The sequence below is a fragment of the Ischnura elegans genome, chromosome X, assembly GCF_921293095.1.
Source record: "Ischnura elegans chromosome X, ioIscEleg1.1, whole genome shotgun sequence".
Classification (NCBI taxonomy): Eukaryota; Metazoa; Arthropoda; class Insecta; order Odonata; family Coenagrionidae; genus Ischnura; species Ischnura elegans.
In genome coordinates this window covers 60,180,909-60,200,560 of record NC_060259.1, presented here as the reverse complement: position 1 = coordinate 60,200,560, position 19,652 = coordinate 60,180,909, and positions in this window count along the sequence as shown.

The window sequence follows — 19,652 nt, the reverse complement described above, 5'->3', positions numbered from 1 at the left end:
CTCAAGCCTCACGTTTCTAAACATCTATCATATTCAAGACTTCAACTTTTCATATTTCAAAAAGGTGATGATTCAAATTTTAACATTGACATCACCATTTATGAATATTTAATCCTAAGTTCCATTAATGTGCAAGATAATATTTAAATTTAACTCACAAACAACAAACAAAACATAAATTCAATTATGGCAACAAATATAAGTTCGAATGATTTTATTTTAGAGCACAGGTAAATAAATTTATGCGCAAGATAAAACGAAAAAAAGAAAATCTTACTTTATTTTTAACGGTAATTACTTAGTATACGTTAGAATATGGAATACTTCGGATGATTAGGAACATGTGGCTGTTTAATTGCAAAGGTAAGTTAACGTAATTTAAAATGACGACTCCTCTATACATGCACCATTGATTCTACGCCAATGATATGCACAAAAATGAATTGCTTTCATTTATAACAAATGAGTTTACAATCCATCTTCCAACCATATAGGTAACGCGTAGGTTATTTACAAATGTACCGTGCCGTGATACAAACATACAGTTTGGTAAAGCAACCATTTCCATGAAAAATTCATAGTTGCCCTAAAAAATAAATCATTATTTATTACTTTGCAAACCAGTTTCATATAATGGTCAGAAAGCGATTACATCACCGTTTTAGGGCCAGTTGTGAGTATCTTCAGCACCACTGTACTAAGATTTTATGATCGAACTACTTTGCTGAAACGTATTAGGTACATTTAAACATCTGTGGAATTTCGCCCTGCCACATTAGAGACTTGGGAAAGTGCTATCATTCACCCGGATTTTAAACGGGAATGACACTGTCCTTGGAATCATTTGTGATTCACACCAATGTGTCGTTGCTTAGTTTGTGGTTTGAGCTTGACGAGAAGACTAATAAGTAGGCAAAATTACGTAGGAAGGGTGCATGTGTAGCCGAAGAATAAGATTACTCATTCAGTTATTCAATTCAAAATTTGGATAGCATATGTAATTGAAGGGATCACCCCCTCACACAGCAGAAAATGTCTACTGGATGTTTTCAATATATCTTGAACGTTTTCAGCTAATGCCTAGAAAATATCTTCAAGAGACCTTCTACAAATTTTGTAGATATCTGAATGTCCGCTTTTCTGGTATCTATAAAATATCTTGGGACGATATTTTCTGGACATTCTTATTCAATTTGGACCCACTGGGAAAATTCAGGATAAATGACTCAAATATAATATTTTTCGGTAAAGCAAGAGTTTATTTTCAACTGACAGCCTGCTGATGGAGCAGGAGGTGAAGGTATGGTGTCTTCTGTGGATTCTTCCTGAATATTGGAACCTCTCTGGCTTTCGCTTCTTTCTAATAGAGGCTTCTCCTATTCCTTCTATTCAAAATTTGAAGTTTCTGAATCAACGTACAAATTTCTCTTTGATTTATGACACATTAGACTGCATAATTATCAATGAATGGTGATTCAGTGTCTTTCAGTATAGGTCATGAAGAATTTTGAATGAAAATTTTTACCGCCGCACTTCAACCTTCTTAATGGTTATGAATGAATGAGTACATAACTATGTTAAGGTTACGTCAATATTTGTGACTACAGTGAAAATAGTAAAAAATAGTGATAAATAAATTATAAAAAGAAGAGATTATAATTTTGACACACCTTTTATTCCACTGAATTGGATTTGTTGATTGATGGTAACTAAGCTGAGACCATTCATATTTACCTATCAATTCTGATTAATTTAATAACAATAAATTTTTCCTAAATTGTTGATGCTCTTTCATTACTAATTGTTTTGTTCTTTAAATATGAATAATTTCTTTAAATAATCTTTTTGTTAAATTGCTTACATTATCTAAAATTCCTATATTTTTTAAATCTAAGCAGGAGCCCTCCTTTCATGGAATAGGTATACTCTAGTACATATTTGAAACAGAAGCTATCGTAACTTTAAATCGCTTTCATAAACATTTGCCCGCAGAGTTACCTTTGCCTTTTTAGTGCAAGTGCCTATAACGACTTTATCTTTCCATTCACCAATAAGTATAGCAGTTACACTTTTTTCAATATTCAGGTGTTTTTTGACTGATTTCACTGGGCATAAATAATAAGATTCTTCGCCCAAAAAGATACCAAGTATATATTTGAAGTATTCAAGACATTGAAGACATTTTCTAGACATATTGTAGATATTTAACATATCCAAATCATTGTAGACAATCTCCAGATATCTAGAAGATATTTTGTGCTATGTGGGCCGGAATAAACCATCGGCGGGGAAAATTACAAATCTATAGTAGGAGGGCTAATTCTATGTTATGTGCCCCCTTCATTATGTTACATTCAGATTTAAGGCTGCTGAAGGGAGATGACAGCCAAATATGATCTGTGTATTGGAATATATTAGTCTCCTTTAATAGATCTTAAAACTTTAGCCAAAAATATGATGGATGATTAAAGCTACTCCTTATGCGGGAGTTAATGAATTTTTGTTATCTAATGATGGAGTAGAAAAATAGGATTATGTACCCTAAAAAAATATCATTGCAAAATAACAGAAGAAGAAATTGTTTGAAAAAATTTTCTAGAGAGACTTGAGGTTGGCTTTCTTTAGAGAAATGAAGGAATATTCCAGTGGGTACTGTGGAAGGACACAGGTCTGGTGAAGCTCAATGCAGGTAATAAAAAGCAAAAGGAATAAATCAAAGAAAATACTGAGAAAAGCTCCATGGTATAAAAATTCCAGACGGAGCAGAACACTTGACTATCTTACGATATTGGCGTACGAGTGTGAAGAGAGAGAACAATTGAACTCGCTCAAAGAGCTCACAAATCCGGGGATACTTTTTTGACAAGAGAGAACAAAATGGTACTCCCAAGTGCAAGAAATTTATTTAAGCGTTGCTCTCATAGAGTAAGGTTAGCGGGCCAACTAATATCCCAAAAGAAGTTTTAGCAAGCAGGCATCGAGAAGTATTTGGAAGATTTGGTGGATCCGCCCAAAAGCAACGCATGCATTTTAACCCGTATACTTACCAATGTTACACTGCAAAAATCTCAACCAGTGACTGCCATGATACTCATAAGGGTCAAGTGAAAGAGGTGGGAATATGGAAATTGGATGAAACTTGTATATTGGAAAAAAGAAGTCAAAGGTAGAATAGTTTAAGGAGTTCTTATAGAAGGAGTATTTCAGTTTGTTTCAAATATTTTAATAAAAACTCTCAATAAAATATTTTCCAGATAAAATTTCAAATATATTGCATTGTAGAGGAGCAAATACGCAGGAACCGAGTTACATACTAAGAGGGTTGCCATATTAAGGATATGGACCATTATAACATGGTGATGATTGCGTAAATTCACCTAAAATTCAATAGATTTCAAAGAGCAAAAGGAGGTATTCATGAGATCCGAAATCCACTCATTCTTGAGTTCGCCTTCGGAAGAGTGAATTCAGAATATGAATTTAAAAGCAGAGTAGAGATTACCTCAGCCGTCAAGGGCACTGAAGTATAAACTGCGGTAGTAAATATGTGCTTAATGGCAATGCTGCTCCAATGGAAGTCAAAGGAGTTGTTGAAAGATGGGAAAATCAAAGGCATCACGAGTTGAGAAAATCGACCGTGATGCAAATAGAGAACATATGGTCATTCTGAGAGTAAGAAAAAGTTTAAGAATTAATTGTAAGAAAAAATTTACGAAAACTGCAGAAAAATCTGATGCAGGGCCTGAACTGCTGAATGAAGAGTGTGGTTGTATAATGAATAATAGGAATTAAAAAGCGATATAAATTTAAAGTGATGAAAATCCTAGGTGAGGAAAGAGTATTGAAAGAGGCTTTGTGATGAATATATGCAGATATTGATGAAACATTAAGCCTTTATTTAAGACTACAAAAGAGTAGGACCAACCTTTTTTATTCGCAATTATTTTATCTAGTATGAAACTTTGGTGAAAAGGAAGAAAGAGAACAATACAAGATTATTGCTTAACTAATGAAAAATACTGAAAAGAGGAATAAAATGAAGATAAGGGAACTCAATTTACAGATGGATCAGAGGAAGAACGCTAAAACCCAAAGGAACATTGTGCGCTTAAATTCTAGAGTGGAGAGGGTGAACATTAACTTTAGTTACATAAAAATACTTATGAAGATCCCGAAAGAATAAATGTGGAATCTTTATTTAAAAGAAGTCTAAATTCAATAATTAGATAGGAGACTTCTTGCTTGGGGATGATTTAGTATTATTCATTAGGCGGTAGAGTATTGACAGAAAACCCAAATGAAATTCTATAGCTCCACTGAATAGTATAGGTATGCCCCCTACGAATAGGTTTGGCCAATGAAGAAACGAGAAAACCACTAATATCAGGAAAAAATAGCTCCTGGGTTAATTGAAAACCAGCGTACAGGAAAAGAGGATGATTTATGTCCCTTATCAAGCAAACAATGGCAATTATGAGGTAGAAAATATGAAATCCATCAGAAGGACAACGCAAGAAGGATAAAAATTCCATTGCAAAATATGGTAAGAAACGTTTCAAAAATCTGAAAAAGAAAGAAATTATTTTATGCAACTAAATTTCGAATATTCTTCTTCCTGCAATTGAGAATTTAAAGGTGGCAGATATATAAGATGAGTAGTTTTCTAAAATTGACATTATGGGAGATGCTGGAAGAGCAAGTGGTATGAGTTGATCATGTTAGCAACACGGCGTTTGTGAGAATGTGCGAAACAGAGACAACTTTAAATAAAAGAACTGGCATTCTATTGGGATAACATCCAATAATTCCAAAAGCTGATGAACGCAGTCATCCAATCGGGATGCTACGAAAAGTATTTGATGAGGAATAGAAAATTCAGTGACGGTAACTAGGTTGAACTGAAAGTAACTGTCATGTGGGTGTCGTGAATACGATTATTTCTTTACAAATACACTTAGAACATTTATTTTCTGGTTATTTCTTCGTGATTTTCCAGGGAGAGTCTTAAATAATCGATACTGACGGCCATATTCATAGATTTCCGCTAAGATATGCTATTAGGTCGACAAATTTAGTCAGCTACTAAGATCTTTAAGTCGCCATCTAAGGAGAGAGTATTCATGGATTCTATTAACTGAACTACTAAGAGCTACTAAGTTAGTACGCTACTAGCCAGCTCGGCAGCCGATACTCGGTAGCGATTTGTGTTTAACCCGATAGGCTACACTTTGTATCACTGCATCCACCTCCTCCGCGGCGCGGAAAATTCGTCGATGTAAATCCATCACCGATCTATTCATTGATAATTGCACACAAAAACTATACTATACCATTGAGAAAGGAGAGATAAATGCGTACTATTAAAGCATTTGTATGCTTTAGATGTAATTATTTTTGCTCAAACGACCATGCATTCATTGATGATATATATAGCATATCTTTTGCACTTCGCATACCGTATATGGTGCATTGGTGTATTCGTGATGAGTATGGAAAAACATAATTAGCAACGTCAGTATTATGCACAATTGTACTTGAAATGCAGTAAATACAACTCAATGTCACAGTAGAAACGAAAAATTATAAAAATTTTACAATGCAGCAAAGAATCATAAAGAAAATAACGTTAAGTTAAATGTGTAAATGATACTCATTTATTACGTTACAAAATCCCTCGTGCGAGAAATCAGTAACATATGTTTGCAACTCAAAAAATTTTTACAGTTAAGGAAACACAACAATCTGTCTCACCGCGTTTAATTTTTTCAAATACTGAGAGCGTATGAGTGCATAGAGCAGTGAGTTAACATAGGGCATATATTTAAAAGGAGGTGGTAAATATAAAAACACAGCATAATAACCCAAAGTTGTTCTACTTATTTACTGCTGATCATATCACAAATAGCACTACAACGCATACAACATTTCACTGTAGATGTCACAAATGCCTGTATGATACATATAATCAGTATATTCCGAATCAGATTCAGAAACAGATTCGATGAAAAACTTGGCTCACAATTAATTCAGAACATTATCACGTACCACTAATAAAACATGATAACCAGTTTTCCAACCACTCTGCACACAGTAAAAGAATTTGCACTCGTTGAAGTTCGAAACGATTATTCCCATCACTTACGATTTAGAATCAGTTTGCTATTTCACAATACCATTACGTAGACAATGGAATGAATAGGCTGAAACTAACTACAGTCCAGTCAACAACAAGAAACAAAATCCAGTTATTGTAAAATCAACAAACTTCGAATGTCACTATCACTCGTACCATAACCAAAACAAAACAGCAGCGCAACGAAATGCGAGATATGTACTGCAAATCCCTAAATGTAAGAGGGATCGCTCCTTTCTGGAAATAATGGGAGTTGGGGTTTGATGGCCTTGCTTTCCCTTTGGAAACGATACTCTCGATCCCTCTCAGCTCCAAAGGTACCACAAGTCAGAAACCGCACATACGAGTCCACCGTAACTTGACACGCGCAGAGGGATGTGGAACGAAAATGTATCATTTCTCGATAAATACTACTAAGATACAATATATATTATTCGATAGGAAGTAACGAGAAGTTGAAGCTGCTTTATCTCAGCAGAGATCGGTAAAATGAATCATCGTGTATAATAAAAATGCATAATAGATAAGATTGAAAAATAAAAAATTCCAAACTAAAAACGAAACTATTACCTAAAGTTTTATCCTGTAACTTTATGAATCAAGCCTAGAAATGGACAATGAGAAATAGTTCGAAAAATAGACTTAAAAAAGTTACCACGGGCGATTTACATAAAAATACTGCGAGAGCCACAGCCTTTTTCCTCCTCGAGATCAAAATGTCATCTATAGATTACGGCAAAAAATCTTAAATATTATTAACATCTTTTTGCGTATTGAGTTTTTTTTATATCTTTATTGATTAAGTGTTACACTTCTAAGCCTAAATGAGGAAAAAATTTCCTTTCTCATTTTTAGCAGCTCTTGAAGCATGCAGCACTTTTCTCCTCCCAGGACAAAGGGCCTAGTTCATGAAGATAGCAGCAGTAGATATTTTATTGCATATTTAATCAAGGTCTGTCATGAGAATTTTTAGGTCATATATTTATATGCTCGTAAAAAACAGGAATATTGTAAAAATATTCTGTTGCAAAGAATAATCTTGTACCTTAATAATAGCTTATGAATATACCTCATTGCCGGTTAGGCTACGAACGGTGGCCGATATCAGCAAATCCTTTGAGTATGTACACTTATATGCTTTATAAACTGCATTCTTACGCGGTACTTCAATCGTGTATACCTAAAATATGTAATCTCTTGGAATTGGTCGAAACTCTTACGCAAGAAAACGTGGATTAAAAAGAGATGGAAAAAAGTTAGAATACAGCCAGCACACCATGCGCGCAAACATCATTGAAAAACACGGAAATCCTGTTGACGCAATCGAGAATACCTTTGAGATTGTCAATAGGCTAGAGACTGCCCTTGACATCAACAAACTGACGGCATGATGGATCCATGCCATTGCGTAAGTAAGCGGAGCGAAATGAATGGGCCAAGGGGAAAAAGAGTCTAATGAGTGCGAATAAACACTAAAGAAGAAGGGATTCGCTGCAGAAGCGACGCATAAAGAGGACTCTTTCAAATCGTCACCTGGGAATGGCAGTCTACGGTGTACGTCAATGAAAGCCAACAAACAGGAAGGACGACACACCTTCCAGCCGCTATAGAAATTAAAAAAAGAAAAAAGTTATAAATGCGTATTGAAACGAAATGATTAAGCACCGATGACACGAAATTCATGTTCCGATAGTCTACTGCAATGTAATTTTGGATGTGGGTGCTGTTTTCGTGGCCGTTATTGCTTTTATTATGCATTATAATTTTCTCCAAAATATGTTTGCATTAATTGCAAGCGTAATATATTTTATTTAATTTTACAAATGTCATATAGCATTCAAAAATCTATGTTGCTGCAAGATAATCATAATGCGTTAAACTTTTAAGGAAATATATGAGAACAGTCGAAGCTTATGGGAAAAAGTTTGATTTATTTAAATGATTATCACGAGTGAATGATGAGTCACGCACACCATTTGAGTTAATAAATGTTGAATTACTTAAAGTAACTCCATATTTGAGACCATGGGTTACAGTTAATTTCGATTGAAATATTTATTGAAGAGCTAATGAATTTTCTTGCTCATTCAATGGAATATAAATTAATAATTCCAGTAATTATTAATTTATGTCTCTTAAGCAAAGCTGGTATTATGTATTCATATCAGACCATAATATGGACTAGATCAGTTAAATAAAACCCTACTAGGATTACAAAATGTAATGAGAAATAAATTGTTATTGTGTTTTAGAAAATTAGAGATCACATCATATGTAAATCAGAATCTTTTGATCTAGGGTTGACTGATTTTCATCTTTTTATATTCTAATTGGAAGCTAAAACACCTACTAATAATGATCTTGGACAAAAGGTGCAGAGGCCTAATTTTCATATTGATTGTCATTACTTAACAGGAAATGTACAAAAATGTGATTGTATGGGGCTCATACGCAAATGTTTTCACTGCTTACACGGAGTTTATAGAGAAAATGTGATATGGTATAGTGTCTGCCACTTGAATTCCAGCTAAAAAAGAAATAATGCAACTTTTCTAACGAGGGTAGTGTCACAGCAATGGGTCTCAGATTTTAATCAAAGTTTGTAATACTGTAGTCAAACGGGACCTGTCCATAAAAAATCCCCACACGGGGTTAAAAAATATCACTTTGTACTTTCCATGAAAGTACCTGGAACGTACAAAGTGATTTTATTTTATTATTATGAGATTACAGCTATTTTGACAAAATAGATGTTAGGAATTCAGCATATTTAAAATGACATAACCAAAATATAATAAAGTTTCCTTTAAATACGAAAATGCTTGCTGAAAGTGCAATTATTTCCTGGCATGCAACAAACAGGTACAAGTCAAACATTTATGGATATCTTCCATTATATCGCACAACTTTATTTAGGAAAGTGGAGATAATTAAAGTGAATAATTGAACCAAAAAGGTGGCATTGAACTATGGATATTGTGGCTTGTCTTTCCTATCCATGTCGTTAAATACACTATTACGTGCTAAAAGTATAATATACTATTAAAAGCTACGTAAATATTTGTGTTACCACTGGCAAAAAACATTCTTCTATCGTTAAGAAGCATTTATGACCTTATGATACCTGTTTATAACATTTTATATCGATGCAATGCATAAAATATATTGGTATTTTCAATTCTTTGTAATTTTTTATGAGACAGTTACAAACAGGTGATGAATTTTAGGAATGCAGCAATGCTGCATTGCAGCATACACACATGGAAATGATATAGAGAACGATTAAGTACCAAATCTTTTATTAATATAATGGATGTGTGGTTGCTGGACTCACATTGCGATAATGAATTATAGAATTGCGATATAGAATTAAGTACGAACAAAGCACGTTTAAATATTCACTTGGTTGTTATAAACACGCAATAATAAAATGATCATATACCTCGGTATAATTTGGCGCACTAATATAATGGATGCATAGGAAAACTCATGTAAGGAAATATTTTTATTTTGTTAAAAAATCCGTAAAAGATACCATTGTAAACTCTATTGACGACAAATGGTGATCCGCCTTTAAAATTCTCGCCTTTCCCGAGAGTCTCGACGGGTGTCCAGAAGTCTTGATGGTTCGAGACTTCTCGAGTCTCGTCAAGACTCTCGACCCAGGCGAGACTCTCGCCGTGCCTAGAGTATCGTCCCGACCATGCCGAGAAATAAAATTCTCGTCTCGACCGCCAAGACGAGACTCTCGCACAGCACTAAAAACGTGTCAACAACAAGACAACAACACAACAAGACAACGTGTTTTCAGACGTGTCCAATTTCATTCTTAATTGGCCATTTATGCCCCAAGTATTACGCCTCATTTAATTCCGAGATTATTTTTCTCTGCTCTTTTCAGCAGGCACCCAACATTTTATCCCATTAGACCCCTCACCTCACGCCTCTTCCTTCATCGCCGTGCCCTCATTTACCTCAGAACATTTCCCGCTTTTGTGAGCGAATATCATCTCTAAAGACTAAAATGATACGCACTTGACTTCACGGACCTTCTCAGCGCAGTATTCCCACGCTTCGGTATCTCTTGTGGAGCCTGTGTGCGCCGACCCTGTCCTCAACCCAGACATAGCAGCCGGTGAGAATTATTAGTGGCAGCGTGGAACTTAAAGAAGTCTCTAAGCAGTGGAGAATCATTTGACCAGTCATTAAGAGGATTCCCGAAGGAAATTGTCTTTCAGTGAAGAGTGAATAAAAACAACTTTTTTCGTAAGTTGGCATATGAATTATTTCCATTATATTCGATATCTATCGATGATAAAATTAGGAAACATAGGATATGGATTACTCTCTCCTGTTTTCAAGTCAATGTTGCTTTAATCTTTTAGAGCCAGCAGCAACACAATTTTAATCTAAAATATGTGATTTCAATGCAATTAAAGAATTCATTTGCTGGTGTTTAAAAAAGTATTTCAGTTTTATTTACATGATGATAATCTTTGTCGGCCTCGGTGGCGGTGGGGTAAAGTCCTCGCATGCCAATCCGTACGTCACGGGTTCGAAACCGACCTTGGTAGGTGATCCCTATCTAGGACATGAATATTTGTTATGTTCTATTGTTAATGTTGAACCGCTGCAAAGGCCGTTCTGTGCTGTTTACGGGGATGTGCGAAATAAATAAAAATAAAAAATTCACGATACACCTCATTAGATTTCTATATTAAAAATCCGACCTTTCTTTACCTGACGCATTTTTGGTAGAAGCCATTAGGGATGAAACTGTTAAGTACCGGACTTTGATGCATTAATATAAGGCAAATGCCGATTTATATTTTTATCATTGCTGACGTTACCAAGTGCTCTCGTTTTCTTATATGACCCTTAATGAGAAATTCATATTAATGCAAGCATTAATTTCCTTTCCCTCATGTGCATTCATGCCTACAGCAATTCCAGCCGAGTTCATAATTTAGCATATAATAAGCATATATAAAGTATCCAAACGATGCTGAGTTTGGAGATGTAATGAGGAGAAGAATTAATGCGAAATTCTCAAGTCAGAAAATAAAGAAAACCTCTAGCTTACGCTTTCGAAAACAAATAATACCAGGTTATCACCATACTTTCTTATGAATTTGCAAGAAAATATTGAAATGACTGAAACATACTCATCTTCCTTGGATGCTAATGAGTCGACCGTCAACTCACACATCTTCGATGAAAGCATATATAAAAATTACAAGAATTGAATTACACTGTGTGTAAGTCTCGCAGTGTAGTTCACTCTCTTACACTCACACAGTGTAATTCAATTCTTGTAATTTTAAACTTGACATTAAACTTTACCCAAATAAAATGAAAATATTAAAACTTTCGATATAACACAGACGAAATATGTGAAAAGTAAGTGTTTTGAATTATTATGTCACCATGGAACCTCATGAATGAGACAATATTGTGTTTCTATTATGAATCATTGTCACTATCAAGGCTTCAGAGCACGCCAACTACTCAAGCTCATAAATTTGCTCTTGACAAGGGGGGTCCATTTAGCTGAATGACCACCACGTGGACGTTCACAAGAACACTATCCCATCGGGCCCGGAGAAAGCTGAACTCAGGTCTAAACTAGTCGTACACTACCCTTCACTTGCTGCCGTTAACTCATCCTACCACACAAACCATTCCCTTTTAAGTGGAGCTATGAAGCTACACTTGAACTTTGGCAACCATATCTCTCCTTTGCCGCAAGTACCAATAGTTCCACGAGCAAGCCATCTCACTGAGGGCATCTCGCGAACTCATACTAGCGAACGTCAAAGCCAATCAGCAAGCTGGAGCACTATTGCTAACATACGATCATCGATCTAGATGTGATTCTGGCATAAAAAAAGGATTCGTCAAAAGCTTCAAATATAATTTGAGGAATTTTGAATTGAATGGGGGATTTCCAAATTATATAACAGTCTCCGTTCATTAATATTTTCAAAACATCCGATCCTATTACTTTCGTATTTACTCATTTTAGATATTTTAAGAAAGTAAAAATGTTTTGATTAATATGTTAATCAAAAAATACCGCTCCAAATATATATAAATATTTTATGATTTCCGTAATAAAATAATATGCCAAGGCTAAAGAAAAACATAATTCAGGGTGAGTACTGCTTAATCCATCCGTAACTGTTTTCATTTGTTTCTAGAAATGGGTTCATATAATATTTTATTACATGGGAAGTGTTCATATAATATTTTATTTTTATTTTGGCAATATATAATATTGGGGCACATATTGTATGCAATTCAGTACTTGCATTTTTTGAAGCTGTATGAGTTGATCGTCGTTCCATTACCATGCAAAGAAGATATTTTTCTTGAGACATTTCAGTATTTTGGTTCTTATCCATCAGCAGAATGAAGTAAAAAGGAATGAAAGTAAAAAATCATAATTAAACTGTTTAAAAAGGAAAGTCAGGTTATTTTGTCGAGATGGAAAAAAGCAGATAGGTTTTACGAATGCATTAATCAAATTTACCGCACTACTACAAATGAATTTGACATACAAATTCATTTTCTTTCAGTTAACTGAATACCGTGTGGCATTGTTCAAAAATTGTTGTTGGTCAAGTGCAAAAACTGAAGAACCTCGGGATTAAATTTTTGCGGAAACAATAAAGAAAAAAAGAAGTTTTAAGATCATTTCAAAAATTAAAACTCCTTAAAAGGTCCGCGGAGATCAATCTTTACATGCCACCCAGTGGGCTTGTTAAAAAGAAGAAAGAAAATTAAATTTAGAAAGCGCTTAATTGGATTACTTCCCACTTATCTCCTGTAAACCACTGAATTGATCACCCCGTCCGTTAGCGAGAGACAATCAAAAAAAAGGATGAAATAAAATGTGCGAATGAACACACACACACGTAAAAACCTCCAGAAGAGAATTTTTTAACAGCGGAAAATTCCGAGTTTTTGCACCCAGAATCGTACCCTTAATGAAGCAGGATACGATGAAAAACAAAATAAAATAAATTCAATACCAATTAACGCATGTCATCCAAGGATTGGCAGCCTGTGGATCGCTGATTTCCTGACACACCAAAATGGTAACGTGATGGAGGTAATTATATAGAAATAGGTTGGTTTGTACTAGTAATCGGAAGTTTTGATGTCGGGTTCTTTGTTCATGACGGACGGATTCAATACTCCAGTTATGAAACAAAAAATTACACGAAATCTATAGGGCACGAAACGCCTTCTCTTATCCGAATCGGATTCATTTTCAGATATCATTTTCCATTGCTGAAGGCCAGATTGATGTCACTTTCGAGTAACACACCTGTGGCTTCCCCTAGTATATCCACTTTAACTGTCTCGCAATTCCTGAAGAGATAGCCGCAACAGGTGATTTTAGTGACTGCTGCTTTTGAATATGATTTAGGAATTTACTGCAGGATCCTGTTGAAGATTTATGATGTATTATAACATACACGGCTGTATGAAAGATATTCCAGTTTTTTTTATCACAATTACATTGTATGGATGCAATCTGATTACGCGAGATAGTGTATTGAACGACAATTACAGAATTTAAAAACTTGCATAAAATAACATTTTTATTTGAGCAAAGAAGAAGATAGTAACTTTACCGTGAGCATGACAAGAGCTTTTAATAAATTGCTTCATATACCACGCATTTTTAGGTGCATGTGCACGAAGATATGTTGTGTTACTATCCATTGCGTGAGACTTTTGACGAATATTATAACGAAAAATTCGCTAATGGACACTTCAGTGTTATGGTGTGTATTTCAATGAGGAAACCGACAGCTAGGGCCATTTCCAAAGAAAATGGTCGGAAAGAAAGAGAGGAGAAAAACCCGGCGTTGGTGCCAAAAGCACCGCGATCAATGTCCCATCAGACCTATGGAGTGTAGTATTTACCCTCCCTAAAGTAGCGATTGGACGATCTCTGACAAAACCTCCCCAGCCACTGGGATTTGAACCTACCAGATGGGAACCCTGCAAAGAAGTGGGAAGATTCTTGCCACTATACCGATCTGACCCCCGCCTTTACTGTACAAGGCGTTTAATGCATGTATTTTTCATTGCAGTCCACAGATAACTATATACATGGTCCTAAAATAAAAATTCTTACACATTTATGATTAGGCTTTCCGTAGTCTAAGTAAAGCATTAGAATTCCAGCTTCTCTTAGTATTACGCCCGAGCTAAAGGGAAAAAATCCCAATATTTCAGGCATGCACGCCTCTCGGTAGCGTATCTTTGTTGCTTTGAACACAACAGCTTTGTTTGGTTTAAAATGCTGATATGATTACAACTCCTATCACTCTATCAGGTATAGAATTTCCAATCTTAAAGCTGCTAAGCGTCTATTGCTAAATGGATAAGCAATCCAAATCCAAATATTGAACATGAACGATGAACTTCTGATCGTTACAAAAAATGTTATTGCCACCTCATGAATACCCTAAATATCATATTCAGTGAATCCCTAGGTGATAATAACTATCTAAAAAAAACTTGCATAAAACAACGCTGATCTCATGAAGCTTAGGAACTGCATGAAATTGCTACATTATTGCAACATTTAAAGCTGTTATTAGGCACTTTTTTCCTATGAAATAAAAAGATGGAAATATCAATTTAAGAAACTTCAAATATATTTAGGTGTGGCTGTTTGCTGACATATGACGACGGTGTGAAAAAATAAAAATGCCAATTACCAAAGTAAAAATATACTCTGAATGCATCATCATACTCTTTTTTATGATAGAGCAAGAACTATAATTTTTAACAAAGAAATCTGCGAGAATTTCATCTTCCTTTCGCAATGTTGAAGTAATATTTCGATAGGAAGGCGTAAAAATGATAGGTTGGAAGATGAGCTTTACAGTAAAACAGCTAAAGTACAGCATCTAAATTAAGTCAGTTATTTCAAAAATATGTAAAAGTTCAGGAATCCAAAAGTCTTAAAAAATAAATAATATAAAACATGATGAAAACAATCACACCCCACAAGATTAGGATAAAAGAAAATTTTACTTCTCCTTGACTTTTTTATATAACTACATTCATTTTTTCCCATGAACAAGAAACAAGTAATTTTTGCTGAACTTTAACTGAACACCAATGATGAAGTTTATCACGCGAGATAACGCCCTAAACGCGCCCTGTGATTTACATTCGAGTAATGTCGCTTCGCAGAAACACGGTGAACAGAATTAGGTGGAATTTGGAATCATGCGAGTCTATATGGTAAATCATTTTTTTCTGCCGCGCTACTGGATTTATAGATACTGGATTTGCATAGGAGTGGATTTATACCTCGCAATTTTAGGCTTTACTCTAATTGACAGTTCTAATGGAAGCACCCCATTCAATTCTTATAGAAAAAATAATTATTTTAACATTATAAATCCTAATCTCGATAGTTCTTTATGAACCACGAAATTTCCACATAAATAAATGTTAAGAAGCATTTGGAGGAACTCACATTGTTGCACCCCGACTAATTTTTGTTGTCGATTAAATTCTCACACTTTTTTGATGCGTGTCAATTGTTTTGTCCGATTTCATTCCCGATCTATGCATGCTCTTTGTTTGATGCCTGGTTATTGTTAGTTCCGACCCGGTCCGTCTTATTTGCCTTTTTTGGTTAATGCGTAAGTTTCTGAAACTTTCCATTATGCCTGTACAGTGATGATTTTGCGGATAGCGGGGAATTCATCTTTGATAGTCGGTGCGTGTGCGCTTTTTAGGAAAGAATGGCGCACCAGTGGAAATTTTTAGAACGCACGGGGGGGATCAGATGCCGCTATTCCTCAAATACGGCACGCATCATTCACTCGAGATCTTTTTCGTCAAGATTCGGGGTCCGGGTAGCGGGCGCCCACAGGGCCGTGGAAGGGAAGCTCTACTATTAATCCATAGTATCCAAGGGAGGTGATCACTCTTGTTCAACGTCCAACAGTCTCAAAACACAATCTAGCGATTTGATCGTTGGATTATTCTTGCTCATAGAATGATCCTCCAAAGTCGTTAGAACATTAGTAGCTTTGCTTGGTTTCGCTATTTAGTGGGCCTTCTTCGCTTCTATAGCGTTTAAGTGTTTTTCCCCGTCCCGTCCCTTCCGAACCTATCCCTTCCCAGAGGCGTCGACGGGCTCCTATCGCGGCAGCGCCTCTTTCCTTTTCCCATCCTCTCCAGCCCCTCCCCGGGTGATCGGGCGTATAAGCCACTGGCTTGGTTCCCGGCCCCGGTGTGTTGTTTCCTTGAAGGGTTCCCCTTGAACCCTCATATTCTTAGTCTCAAAATACACTTCTTGCGGCAAACTCCGTAGCTTTCATTTCTCTTCGATACTGTCCCTCCGAGAGGACCACATTCGCAGTCCGGAATCCCTCAGCGTCATTCAAGATCCCAAGTCTGAGTCGCCCCTTGTCCAGCTTTGCACGAGAAAACACGACAATATCATCTCATAGATTGAAACAAGGTGATTGAATAACGTTAATTTTTTATGTATGAGGATTTATCAGCTAAAAGAGAAAGAGAGACCAAGGGAGCCACCGCCAGAGATGAAAATTATATTGAAGATCATCTGTCCTATTGCTAATTGCCGGTGCTAATTATTATGTGCCTCCATGATATTTTACCTTTACCTGCATCAAGTAAGAATAACTCCAGATGCTATAAAATCCAACGATATCCTTCAATTATAACTAATCAGTATCATTCCTAACCCATTCTTTCTTCACAGCTTCTATATCATTTTTCGTACTACTTTGGGTACAAAAGGTGCAATAAGACTTATTGAACATCAAAATAGGTTCCAGGCAGCTTAAAGAAAAAAACGGTTAAATAAATGAAGGTAAAGTTAAATTTAGATATATACTACATATCTTGTATGATATTATTGATAAATATACAGAAAAATATCTGAACTGGCCTTGCAGAACTAAAAGAAGACCCCGCTTTGTTTCCATAGCCGAATCGAATATTTTCTAGGCTACCCGAGAGAGCATTGAAATTTATGTTTTATGAAATTTTGACGGCCGGTTACAATTATAGCTAACTTAACATAAAATCGTACATGAACCGACTAGTTACAGTACTACACAAGCCATTATTTGAGCCGAAAATGGGAGCAACTTGGTCCAAGATGCGCCAAGTGAAAGGTTGAAGAAATTTTAGCGGAAAGTGATGAATTGAATGGAGCATTTCAATAAAATATTTATACCTCGAATTTAAGAGTTTTTTTGGCAAATACTCATCATATTTCGCATATATCAGATATTATGTCCGAATGAAAAGGGGGAACACTTTAATGGTAGTAATTATGAAGGAAAGGCATCTACAAATGTCACACATTATTCTTCAATGACGTCGGGGAACGTAAAAGGGTAGGATATAAATTTTATCATTTTCAAATTTAACAAATTTTACATTATATGCTCGAAAACGAGCCCTCTAATCGATTTTACTATGATATATCATGGAATGATTTATGATTGATATTAAGTATTCTTTCATTTTCATTCAAAGGACATTCTGATAATAATGATTGCTCTGTTTGAAATATTATTGGGTAAAAGTAAAATTGGAATAATCACCAAAAAAATTGAAAGGCAGCATTGGTTTTAGAAGAGCAATAACCTGATAACTATTACGAGATTCGTGAAAGGAAAGAAATGTGTAGAGACGAATGTGTTAACTTTAAACCTTCTTTCTTCGTCGCATAATTGAAAATGACGACAAAAGGGCGATTTTAATGGGGATTAGTAAATTCTAATATGATTTAATAGGAAGAAAAAATCTATATGATTTCCTGAAAGTACGGCGTGGATAGATACCTCGAAGTTAAGAGATTCTATTAATCTCGGTTACTTATAACTCCGTGAATACACTTGAGGAGTTGACCCAAAATGCAGCAAACTGGAAGCTTGCAAATAACTACAGACAGTAGCGGGCCAACTAATCGAAATTGTACGCGAAAGATCAAAGAGTTGCAAAAGAAAAGGTTTCCTCTAAGCGGGGGTAGTTCACTAATGTCATCTTTTCAATGAAACAGAAAAACATACTTTGTTGAAAATTTTTTTCTAATAAATGTTGAACAAATACCAAAGTAGTAAGTATGAAAATAGCTCGACAATATTTTTACGATTCTGCATGGCTTATAAAACCATAAATGTCATCGTATCGTGTGATCGACAAGGCAACACTCATATCGGAACTTGTAAGGCTTGGTACTTAAAACGACCCATTAACCTTTTCGAGCCGAGCTCCTTCGCGGGAAGTTGCTTCTGGCTCTACGAAGGGTTTGAGATTTTCTCTTTCGCCCCGTACGGAGTTTTTTTTCGGCTCGGGACTGACCAGGTAGTCGCTTCCTCCCCTTAATGACCTTTCCTAGTGGGGATAATCCTCAACCCTTTTCCCCGAGAGCGGCCCATCCCGGCGTACTTTTGCGGTCAGTTAATTGTTACCAGTGCAATTTTAATTTTTTTTTAATTGTTACTGTTGCATTAAATGTCAGTTCATCAATGTATTCCTTTCATTTTGCAATGCCTGTAGAACTTTTAAACGAAGTTTTACGGTTATTTTTATGGTTTTCAGCAAAACGGCATTACATCATGGACCAACAAATACTTTAAAGGGAATGAAATCTTTCAATGTTCCTTTCAATATCTATTATTTTAAAGCAAATTTGCTTGCATAAATATAAATTCATATTACGCACGAAATAAGAAAAAATACAAAACAGAATAAATTTCCCATCCTTCTTTTGCATCCGGGCTTTGGACCGGCGAAGTTTCAGACACATCGCTATCCGAGCCACCATCCTCGTCTTCACTGTCTGTTTGCGTGAGTATTTCCAGGATCGATTGATCCGTTACTAGCCGGGACATTTTCCCAGTGCAAGTTAAGTCCAGGAAATTTGCCTAACGCTCCTCTCGGCCAAGCAACCCCGAACAGGTCGAGAACGTAAGCAAAACTAACGAAAGCGAAACGAAAGGCACTTCAAGAAAAAAATCCTGGCTGTATAATTCCAAGAAAAAATGTAATTCCACCGAAACATCATTTGAAAAAAAAAATCCTTGCAGGAGGAGAAAGGGGAATGCATACATAACATTTACGGTTAAATTTGAATACACGCCAAGAAAATTTTCAAAAGAAAATTAGCTTTTCCGAGAAGGGTGAGGTTATCATCTTCCACGTACATATTTCCGTAGGAGAATACTTACACCAATATACTCTTGGGTCTTCCAGTTGGAGGATGATAAGTTTTTCCTAGAAAACATTAATGCGCTAATGTGTCCCGAAATAAGCCCGTGAGGGGCACAAAGCAGACCACCCGGATCCTGACCAGAGAAGCAAGATATGAGAGTAATTACCTGGGTGGTGCAGTTCTCTTTCATTCATGGTATGGGCTGCATCGCACAACAGGGTTCCACAGAAACCATCACAATAGGTAGCGGAATGCGTACAGATAGTTAACGGCTAAATTTGA